The sequence below is a fragment of the Moschus berezovskii genome, chromosome 11 (assembly GCF_049115385.1).
Source record: "Moschus berezovskii isolate FMDL1 chromosome 11, NW_MosBer_1.0, whole genome shotgun sequence".
Taxonomy (NCBI): Eukaryota; Metazoa; Chordata; class Mammalia; order Artiodactyla; family Moschidae; genus Moschus; species Moschus berezovskii.
This window is the reverse complement of record NC_142470.1, coordinates 31,389,448-31,401,657: the sequence shown is the minus strand read 5'-3', so window position 1 is coordinate 31,401,657 and position 12,210 is coordinate 31,389,448. Positions and strand designations below refer to the sequence as shown.

General features: G+C 45.3%; 1 protein-coding gene across 1 annotated transcript in view; it reads right to left on the bottom strand.

Annotated features, from left to right (window-relative positions):
• Positions 1-12,210, bottom strand: part of KLHL29 (kelch like family member 29) — a 339,724-nt gene that overhangs the window by 320,950 nt on the left and 6,564 nt on the right. The window lies entirely within an intron of this gene.

Below are 12,210 nucleotides of genomic sequence, written 5' to 3'. Positions count from 1 at the left end.
TTCCAGGCACTCATAGTCCATGGAAATTGAGAAAACTCAAGAGTGAATTTTCTAAAACACTAAGTTTATTCAACTCTCCCATCTTCTGGGATTATATCCTCCCTACTCTTCAGTGGTAAAACATTCATCATTTTTTGAAAAGATGGGGTGAAGAGTAGATGGTAATTGTAAAACCTTGTTTAACAATCTCATAACTGGCAACTTCATGTTGCTTCCCCTATTTTCATCACATTTCACAGTCCATAAGAAACTAAACATTGCAAGTAACTTTTTTGAAGAAGGGAGTTTATTTTTATTACGTTTGTAATCTAAACAGTGCTGGCATCCATTGAGCAGAACAAGAATATTATTTGTTGCCCTTTAGAGAAGGATTCCTAACTACCCAATCTCACATAGCTTTCCTTTTCCCAATTATTTTCCCTCATATCATTTATAATTATCTAGATTATATTCCAGTATTCATTTGCTTTTTTTTTAATGCTGTCCCACTAGGGAGAATGTATGTCTTATGAAAAGGTCTTAGCCTGGTTCACTGTTGATGCACGTAGTAGGCGCTCAATAAATATTTGTTAAACAAATAAAGGAAGAACCTTGGAGTGGGAAAGGGTGGAGGAGGACTTTGGTTAGAGTTTTAAAATATTAGAAAATCAAATTTAGTATTAGAATTATTGATGGGTAAAATACCAGTTCTGGAATTAGTTCTAGCTACATACTAGCTATATACTAGCATGCGGTTATCTGGTATCCGGAGAAACCTTTTATAAAGGTTTCCTCTGGTGCCCAGTCATTCTGGGAATAAGACATTAAAATCAGAGTAAACACACTGAGCAGGATTCCTGGCCGGTAGCACTGGCAGGCCGTATTTAGTGGAAACATACATACAACTCAATTGCAAGCAGCTCTCCATCCCCAGTTTCTGATTAACACTTTCCTTCCCCAATGCCTCTCAGCTTCTCTTCGAAAACAAATCATTTTTTTTACTGTAGTTGATGAGAAAATGCCCTCTTGTGGGCGTGACAGTGGACCACCTCGGTAGTCTCTGAAAGTGTGACTGTTGAAGAGAACTCCTTCATTAAAGATTTTTTAAAAAAATTCCAAATATCAACCTTTTGTTAAAGTGAAAATGCTTTCTAAAAGGCCATTAAACGGTACTTGCCTCACTTCTGCATGTCTAACTTAGCAATGCAGGTTCTGATTATCTTGAACAGCATCATCACAAAGATAATTATTTTCCTTTCTAAACTTCTGTACGATCTGCTAATGACGGGGTGGCTTTTTTTTTTTTTTTTATCATCGCCCTGAATCTGCCTCCTTTCTGCTCCCAGGAAACCATCACCTGAGATTGACAGGCAGCAATTGAAAATAATAAAATTATGTAAGATGAGCTTGTAATCACCAGCATTTCACAAGCAGCAAAATGCATTTCGCTCTGGCTGAGGAACAGAAAGTTTCTTCCTCATTTTAAATCTGTATCAGAGGTAAAGCCTTCTATTAAAACACAATTCTCAGTACACTTAGAGCCTCTGGCAGACTGCCAAGGATACGATCAGGGGACCACTGCTGCAGAGCAGCAGGCTGTCAAAGGCCTAGAGGAGCATCCTGAGAAACGGGCCGTCTCCCGAATTCTTGGAGGGCTCCACCCACAGCTGCACTCACCCCTCTGGGCAGTCTCCTCTGCTAGTGGACACACACACGTGCTCACACACACATTCACTTCCCCCACACCTCTTTCTGGAAGGATGTGGGGTGAGTAAACACTCAGAAAATCACTCCCTGTCTTTTACTCTACACGCGCACACAGAGCTCTCTCTCTCTTTCTGGGTTTCTTCTTCCCTTTTCACTCCTCTCTGTCCTGTGTTACTGACATCATCGTTATTATTAAATTATAAACCCTGTGGTCCAGGATCTGGTTAATTGCAACCCTTTTGCTGGATGTAATTTACAGGTGCAAGTGACCACTTGGGGGCACAGTTATTTGAGAAGCTGGCACTCGGCTTGCAGGCAACAAGACATGCTTTTTGGGTTTCGCATTTGTTTTAGCTTAGCTATCTCTGAGAAGAGATACCCCCAATCCTGGGTCCTGCCAGAGCCCCAAGATATAATAGAACCTTGAAAGAATTGTTTATTTAAGATGAGTCTGAGATTCACCATGAAGATATTACATATGGAATGATATGAAATTATTTTGGTCCTTTCTCCCTTTAAAAAAACTGGTTGTTTAAAAATCTCGTCCAAATTGCGGCCTGTCCTTTTCCTGTTTTCATCAGTATTTGTGTGGGCATGTACACAGACACATTGCTCACAGTGGCAGGTGGCAAAAATTAACCTTATTTATATAGTTAAATTTCTTTCCCCTGTTAAATAAGCTTTTATTTTACGATAAATATGCTGACAGGTTTTTTAAAAATCTATTTTTAAATGGGAAAAATTTTAAGCAGAATTTTAAAAGCAGAAAGATGACTACTGTTAACATTATGGCACATTTTCAGTCATTTGTTCTCTGTTCTTTTTTTTTTAAACATACTTGACATCATAGTATATATATATATATATATATATATATATATAATATGTTCTTGGTTTCTTTTCATTAACAAAGTTTCCTTTTAAAAAAGGATTTTCACGCTAAACAAACTCACAATAAGTCGCTTAAAGAATTTTGTTCTCAATGCCCAAAGAAGTATTCTGTATTTTCCCTTGTCTCCTGATTTGAACACAAGGAATGTTTTTCACGTCATCTCTTTGCCAACCCCACCCCAGCACTCAAACACATACTGTGAAGACAGATATTTCCTAAGACAAACCAGGCTATCTGGGTTCATCATTGGGAAGAGGGGAGACACAAACCCAGGTCAGGGGAGAAGGAAGAGGGTGGGGGCGGGGGTGCATGGCAACAGCCTGGAAACACTGGGCTTTCACCAGTGACCCCAAGGCCTGAGGGAGGCCTCAAGATGAGCACTTGAGTTAGCATCTTGGGAAGGTCTGTGGGTGGTGTGAAGAAAAACGGGAGTGAAGATCATCTTTTGTGGCTCAGATTTGAATGCACAGTCATTTCACATCCCGGAGAAGGGATCCCTTATCTAGTCACATGTTTTAGGAAGTCATTTCTGCTTGCTTGAGACAAAAACCAAAACAAAATTCCCCGGGGTTTGCACTCTCTCACCCAGCATGGCTTGAAGCAGCACGGGATTCACAGGAGGGGATCCCCGCCCAGACCCGAGGCTCCCATGCTCCCTCCTCCCATGCTCTAGGATCTGGGGCTCCAGTCCCAGCTCTGCCTCTCACCGGCATGTCTCAGACGGCATTCCTCTTCTCTGGGCCTCACTCGATCAAACTGTGACATGTGTCCAGCACTGCCCTACACTCTTAGAGGAAAATCAACAGAGGGATATAAACAAAAGGGGAGGTGTTCAATCCTCCAGGAGCAGTCAGCTGGAGACCCTTAAGAGGAGGTTACATGGAGAACCTGGTCACAGGCTCCTCCTAAAGGAAGCTGTGAAGGACGGGCAGGATCTGAACTGGGCAGAGATGGGCAAACCTTCCAGAGATGGAAGAGGGGAGTGGGGAGCCAAGGGCAGCTTCAGGCTGGCAGAGTGGCTCCTTGGAGCCAGCTGAGAGTCCCTCTGTCCCCAGCGCATCTTCCTACTCCCCAGTCACATGAGGGACCCAGTTCCCTGCATCCATGGGTAGGTGGGCATGACTCATCAGGCCTTGACTTGTGGAGATAGGCTCCAGGCCCCATTCCCTTGTCCCAGGAGCATGAGCCCTGTGGGTTCTGGCCAGGGAGCCGACCACACTGTCACAGGGCCCAAGCACCCCACAGCTGTGCCAGCAACATCTCTCAGAGGTGAATTCAGAGCAATGCATGCCTTAGAAATCACAGTGCAGACCTAGGCCGGCCATCCAGGCTTACTCCTCACAGGGCAGAGTAGATTCATTAGCCGTATTGGTCTTGTAAGTTGGTAGATTGGGGATGGGGGTCCTGGGTGTTCAGAGGGAGGCACTTGAACAGAGGGAGGGTGACCGTCATCAGCACACCTGCCCTGGGAGGTCCTCTAGCTGCCTGCTTTGGGGTGGAGGGGTGGGGGAATGGGGTGGCGCTTCCCAGTGACCACGCTCACCCTTATCAACCCTATGTCCCGACAGTTCTTTCCTGGAAGTGACAGCCCCAGGTGCCACCTACACACCATCCTTGCGTCATCTACATCATGTAGTGAGGCACTGCCCAGGAATGTGGACGCAGGGGAGACAAATGAACTCAGCTTTCACACAGATGAACTTTGTCTGAGTTCCTTCAAGGCAGGAATGACCCTGCCCTCCACTTACAGGCCTGTTAGAGGCGGTACGTAGAGCAGCAAAGCTATTATTAGTGTGATTATACGAGGTGGCTCTGTTCCAAGAGATGAAGTAACCTGCCCAAGATTTCATCATTCCTAGGTGGCCCTGCTAAGACGCTGAGCTCAGACCCACATGGAAGTGAAGGCCACGGCTCTCGAGCACAAGGTCTCACTACTACTTCAGGAGCTGAGATGCTGCCCAGAAATGTGGACGTGGGGGACGACACTGATCTCAGAGTCAGACTGCACACTCACTTGAGAATGGGTCACAGCAGAGAGGGCAAGGTCACCCTAAGGACAGAATTCTCAGACTAAAGGCCTTCGCACGGTGGCAGAAAGAACATGTCAATCAGCCCTGGGGCTGCAAACCAGAGAGGAAGGGGCCAAGCTGGGGACTGATCAGCCCAGCCTTATCCCTTGTCCCCATCCCTGGCATCCGGTCAATTTTACAGGTGGCTGCTTGGGCTGGGAAGGTACAATCATGGCTCAAAGACACTGACCTTTAAGGCCATCCACTAACCCCTGTCTTCACAGCAGAGTCAGCACACAGTCTCCTGATACTCAACTTCCTGCATGATGTGCCTTTAAGGAAGAAATTTGTCCAGTAGCCACAGGAGCATCTGGTCTACCGGGTGCCACGCTTTCAGTGTAAATCACCCAAACGCCACGACCTGGAGATGATTCAACTCTGGGGAAGCTGCCAGTCCTGCAGAAACCCCCCTGCATGGAGAGCTTGTGTGACAACCCCAACCTGCGGGGATACTCCCAGTTGGCCAGCTAACATCCTCACTCGCTGCCAGCTGTCCCCAGACACTGCAACACTCAATGTCCGTCCACAGGAGAGTGGACACACCAATTCTGGTACACGCCATGGAACCCTATTGAGCAATAAAGAACTACTGGGGTGCATGTCAACATGGATAAATGGTGCCTGGGGTGGGTTGAGTGAAACCAGTGGGTACCAGGGTATAACTGCACGTTTCCATTCACACGGAGTCACACAGCAGTCAGAGCTCATCTCTGGTGACTGACATCAGAAAATGGTCAGGAGAAGAAGGGGGCTTGCTTAGAGGAGGCACATGGGAACTTTTTGGGGTGATGAAATGTTTTACATTTTCCTTTGGATGGTGGCTCCAGAGGTATATACAGTTACTAAAACTCAAGTGAACTGAACACGTATGGTCTGTGGATTTTACTGTGCTGCCTCAACTGTTACCCCTCAAATAAAACACATACATATATAATAATACATACAGTGCCCAGAAAAGGCTAAGGTATACAGCAAGTGCTTGAATTGTTGAACTGTTAAAGTGAGTGACTTTTTGCCTCTAAGCAAACGTTTTAAATAATTTATTTGGAAGGCCAGTTTAGAATGTCTTCTTTTTATTGTGGTAAAACATATAACACAAATTTTACCATTTTAACCAGTAAGGTGTACAGTTCGGCAGCATTAAATACAGTCACACTGTTGTCAAAATATTATCACCATCCATTTCCAGAACTTTGTTATCTTCCCAAACTAAAACTGTGCCCACCAAACATCAGCTCCTCATTCCCCTCTCCCCCAGCCTCTGGCAACCACAATTCTCTGTCTTGTCTTTAGAAATCTGACTACTAAGTACCTCATATATGTAGAATCATAAAATTTGCTGTTCAGTCACTAAGCTGTGTCCAACTCTGTGACCCCATGGACTGCAGCACACCAGGCTTTCCCTATTCTCCACTATGACTTGGAGTTTGCTCAAGTTTATGTCCATTGAGTCAGTGATGCTATTTAACCATCTTATCCTCAAACAATATTTATATTTTTATGACTGGCTTATTTCACTTGGCATAATGCCTTCAAGGTTCAACCATGTCATAGCAAGTGTCAGACTTTTCTTCCTTTTTAAGGCTGATTAATACTCCATTGTATAACACGTTTTATTTATCCATTCATCCACTGATGAATACTCGGGTTGCTTCTGCCTTTTGGCTACTGTGAATAATGCTGCTATGAGTGTGGGTGTACAACTATCCTGAGTCCTTGCTTTCACTTCTTTTGGGTATTTACCCAGAAGCAGAATTACAGAATTGTATGATAACTGTATGTTTAATTTTTTGAGGAACCTCTATTTTGTTCTCCTTGGTGGTCACACCATTATATTGCTACAAGCAAAGCATAAAGGTTCTGATTTCTCCACATCCTCAGCAACACTTTTTATTTTCTATTTTTTAAAGAATTATAGTTATCTTAATGGGTGTGAGATGGTATCTCATCATGGTTTTGATTTGTATTTTCCTAATGATTAGTGATATCGAGCATCTTTTCATGGGCTGGTTAGCTATTCATATATCTTCTTTGGAGAAATGTCTGTTCAAGTCCTTTGCCCATTTTTAAAATCAAGCTGTTCGCTTGTTGTTGAGCTGAAAGTAAATAAGTTTTATTTGTAACTATGTACAGGACTGAGTGAGGAGGGCATGGCAACTCACAGCAAAATTCTTGCCTGGAGAATCTCATAGATAGAGGAGCCTGGCGGGCTACAGTCCACGGGGTCTCAAAGATTTGGACACAACTGAAGCGACTTGGCACACGCACGCAGGACTGAGAATACAGTCTCGTCCTCTCCATTGTCACATGCTCAGTCCCTAGAGGTCAGTCTCGTCCCTGTCCCCAGTGGCCCCTAGGTAACACAGCACAGGAGCCAAGGGTCAGACAGGCAAATTGCTTTTCCTAAGACCAAGGAGACCATACCTGGCCTAGGTGTCTCTTCCAGATATCAAAAAATGCTTCTGAAGATCAGACGTCCAGGGAGGCTTACCTAGAATAAAAACAGCTGACAGCTATAGCTCTCCAATTGCGATTTCACAGTCCAGTGAGTGCCCACCCCTCCCCCGCAGCCTCCCCAGGAGCCTTCCCCAACAAAGAGGGCTTTTTGTGGTTTCTGCAGAATCTGGGAGAGAAGTTTTGAATTCTGAGGTAGGAGCCTGAGCAGGGCGGTGGCTCTGGAATGCCCTTTTCGCTTGGGGATGTGAGGGAAAGTGCAGGGGAGAGGCAAGGGCTGTCAGCACAGCCCATCTGGAAACCCAGGGCTGAAACTCTTGCCACCAGAGGACGGTTCGGTTCGTGCGGCTTTATCTCAGCAAGGCAGTAGCGCCAGATGCCTTCTTACCAGTCTCTCCACTGCTGCTGGTGACCTTTTCTCACGTCCCAGCCACTGGTGTCTTCCAGCACGTCACACCACCCACGTCCCTTCCTTCCTGAAAACCCCGTGGGCTTCTGCACAGCCTGACTTCTACCCCAGGGGTCCCAGAGCAGACCCTCATAGAGACCTGGGGCCAGTGAAAAAGAGAGGTGGTGACTTTGTGGAGAGGGAAAAAAGGGACTTCCATGAACCACGGTCTCCATAAAAATCATTTTTTTCTCCTTGGGGGTAAAGGAGGAAATTTTAGATCCTAGTACCATTTAATTGCGGAGAAAGGCATTTTTTCCCCACAGTGCATGAAGCTGCCCCGGTGCTCTTTTTTTTTTCTTTTCCTGCAATGTGTTGCCATAGATCGGTAAGTTGAGAAGCTTCGGAGCTTCTACTTGGCACACCCAGGTTTCAGCAAGAAAAAAGTTCCTTTCACAGTTTGAATATTATTTAAGTTTTGATGATTAAAGCTGGCTGGAGCAGCATGAACCGAATAGATTACAGTACTCTGCGTACAGCAGGCTCTTCGCTAGCAAGATCGGCCAGACACACAGGCTGCCTGCAGCCTCCGGGTCTCACTAACACGGCTTCCAAAATGCAACATTTACACTTTCCAGACGCCGTGGCCCTGACCTTTTGGTTTGGAGAGCCAGAATCAGAGCACGGTCATCTTATACTTCTTCAGATCAACCAAACAAGTGAGTTCAATGGCAAAATAGCCGACCGCAACCAAATCAGTGAATTCAATGGCAAGATCACCTATGCATGGCTTAAGAAGTCAGAATAGTGCAGAACTGCAACAAAAGGGCCTCATATGAGTGTGTGGATGAGATTCTTGTGCTAAGACCCTCAAGCTCCCACTCAGCATCAGGGAGCTGATGAGAGATGCACATAAACACAGAGGAGGAGCCCCTCGTCACAGCACCCCCCTGACACGGCAATCGTTTCCTGGACAGAACAGAACAGACCAGGCAGCTGTCCCTGCTACGGTGAGCACAGCCAGACTGGCCACAATTCAGTCTGCCTGTTGTCCCAAAGGAGGCAAGGCTGGCCTCACTGATGAGGGATTCTAAATGGGAGCTTTAGAAAAAAATCACTGCCTGTGGGTTGGCAGGACAACTGCATCTAGGCTCTCATGTTGCCCTCTACCCCTATCTGTGGTGAAAGACCCCAATTTTGGGGTTTTATTTGTATCGCCAACCTGTTAAGAACTGAAAGGCAGTCTTAGCATGCAGTGGCTACCCACAGCTCTCACCACACGCTGCTCTCTTGGCAACACACGAGGGAGTCTGACGTGGCCCCAGACTGGTCCACATCTTCAGGGAGAGAAGCCGAAGGTTACGCTGTCAAGGGAGTGCCAAGTGTGACAGAAGTTTCTAAATGCTTCTTCCCATTTTATCTTGTCTCAGACTGGTAACCAATCTGTGACCTAGCACTGATCAGAGGACCAGGCCTGGAGCATCATTTTCTACTGGCTTGGACAGCCTGGACAGTGGCAGAGGCAACCAATCTAAGTGGCTGCGTGGAATTGTGTTATGGATGCCTGTGGCAGCCTTCATGATCAGGTTCTTCCGCTGTGGTCTTTCAGAATTTCTCTGTTCTGAGAGAAATGCTGGGCTGTCCCCTCACTGGTCTTTCTCCACCTGCTCTCCACTAGCCACAGGCTTCTGAGTTAGACTGGGAACTCATGGTTGGGGCCATGTCTCAGGGCATCCAAACAGTAAGAACCCAACATGTGCCAAGTCCAAAGCCAAAAGGAGGTCATGATTCCCAAGTGAATCCAGAAAGAGCCACTTGTTCACATATTCTGGAGCAGAAACCAACCCACATGTTCACACAGACTACAGTTATGATAAGCTTGATATTGTTCTGAGCACTGTAAACAGGAAGCCATTGAAACCTCACATAATTGATTCTTATCCATGTAAGTCAGGGGCACCCTAAGAAGCCTTTGACCACATAGAAAAGTAGTCAGTTAGACCTCAGCCTTCAAGATAACTCAGAATCAAATGCTTGTTGAGTCTTACAAATGATGATGGCAGTGAGGTTAAGTGTGAAGGAATCTGAAATTGTATTAACGGGTCTCACTTCCAAGCTTATTTCAAGCCTTAAAATAAAATTAGCTGGACCTCATCTTACTACGTCAACTGTGGTAAAATAATATGGGTAATGTGGCTAAGTGTGTGTATATTCTGTTATTTTAATAATCAGTTTATATTCTGTATGAAAGGGAACACAGGCTCTCTCCCTTCTTCGGAGGTTGGCAGTAACCTGGAGGCTAGGCTTGTGCATCGATGTAACCCATCCAGCCACCCATGTTTGCTCCCATTAGGCAAATGCTTTGTCTCTCCAGAACTAATCTTCAGAATGGGAATACTGCTACCTACATCGCAAGGTGAGCAACAAATGAGATGCCGTGTGAAAGGCCTGGTTCTTGCCATCATACCTGCTCAGTAAATAGACCTAGTCTATGCTCATTTAGAAGCTTCAGAAAAATGAATGTATCATTAAAATTCCTTAGGAAGCTAAGTTCAGCTGCAGTTTTGATCCAAAAGTATATGCTTAAAGCTGGAAATATGAAAAGAGGAGATAAAAGAGAAAGGTAAGTTGTTGTTTTAAAATTCATGTTTCACCTTTCCCCACCACTTCTCAAAATGTTTATAAATATCCAAAAGGAAAACACGGATGATCTGGCGACTGTTTGGTCTAAAGCCTTTGACTAGCTTTTGCTTTTCGCAAGACAGAGAGAGCCCTTCTGTTTGCTCTTGCCTCATCGTCTCCATTTCTGACCCTGCTTCGAAGAGGGATGCCTGAAGAAAAAGAGAGCCTCCTGCCTGAGTTTTCCTTGAGGGTAGAAACACGCCCAGGAGTGAGGCAGGGGGAGGGGGTGGAGCTGGCCAGGCTGGTACCCGGCCTCTTCCTCACCCAGCATCATTTCCTGCCTGATGCCTCAGTTACAGGTTTGATCAGAGGCATGGTAGCCACGCCTTCTCACAGTGAATCTCAAACTGGAGAAGTCATTCCTTGCCTGGGTGAGGGTTAGAAGAGTTCAAACAGGGAGAAAACACATTTCTGTGGTGTATGCCTCAGGTTGTCTTCATGTCCTCTTATCCATCTCCAAAACAAACAAGCAAACAAGCAAACAAAATCCTTCACCCCTGCCCCCACTAAAATAATTAAAATAGGACAGAAAAAGTTGGAAAATACAGTGTTATTACCCTTTTACAGTGGTCTTTATGATTGTGAGGCGGTTTGTTTTTCCTTAAAACAACACTTTTATGAAATGCCACAAATTAAAAATCTCAGTGGGGACAACACCTCACAAGTGAGTGTATCATGAAGGATGGACGAGGACGGAATCTGCATCGATTCTCACAAGTGCCAAATAAACTCAAGTTCGCACTGGAAAGAAGAAGCTCCGAGAAAATTAGTCTTCAAAGTCTCAAGTCATAAATCCTTAAAGATTCCATTTAGATTAGTTATAATTCGTCAACAAACATATTTAATAGTTCATTGGAAGGACTGATGCTAAAGCTGAAACTGCAATACTTTGGCCACCTCATGCGACGAGTTGACTCACTGGAAAAGACTCTGATGCTGGGAAGGATTGGGGGCGGGAGGAGAAGGGGACGACAGAGAATGAGATGGCTGGATGGCATCACCGACTCTGTGGACATGAGTTTGAGTGAACTCCGGGAGTTGGTGATGGACAGGGAGGCCTGGCGTGCTGTGATTCATGGGGTCGCAGAGAGTCGGACACGACTGAGCGACTGAACTGAACTGACTGAAAATTCCACACAATGTAAAACTGTGGAGATCCAGCTACACAGGACCGAGTGAAAGGTAATCCAAAGAGCAGCCTTTGATGTCTATTACCTGACACCTTCTATGGGCATAAACTGATCCAGGCAAGTAGTTTTTCTATCAAGTTTTGTGCCAGGCACTGTATTCGGTATTGGGACTCAAAAACAAACATTCCCAGATCAGTCTTTGGTGGTCCTGAATGTATCCTTAATCCTTTCTGCATTGTTTCTGCTCCTCAATTTGCTATTTATTACACTGGATCAGCATGGAAACAGATGCCATTCAAAAGCACCTGAAAGTTTTTCTCAGCATTCCAGGAGTAAGAATAAATGAAAGCAGGTAGGCAAATCCCAAAGTCCTGTGAATGTTGGACCTGGTCAATATTCTTATTAAAGCTCACAATCCCTCAAGCAGAATTATTTCATTTAAAATGCTAATTGGCACGGACCTGGTACATAATAAGGCAGTGTGCTGTGGTGCAAATGAGCTTCCCAGGTGGCACCAATGATAAAGGACCCACTAGCCAATGCAAGAGACATAAGAGAAGTGAGTTTGATCCCTGGATAGGGAAGATTTCCTGGAAGAGGAAATGGCAACACACTGCAGTATTCTTGCCTGGAGAATCCCATGGACAGAGAAGCCTGGCAGGCTAGAGTCCATGGGGTCACAAACAGCTGGACACGACTGAAGCAACTTAGCATGCACACAGTGGTGTGAATGCATCGAGACGCGGTCTGGAGTCTCAAACACACACACAGACACACATCCTGAAAAGACAAGACAAGACAGAGTGGTAGTTGATAGATCTAGGCTCAAACTTGGATACACAGTGTGGCTAGATTCATGGCCTTGGGCCAGTTGATTACCTTTCTGAGCCTCATCTTCACTTGTAAAAA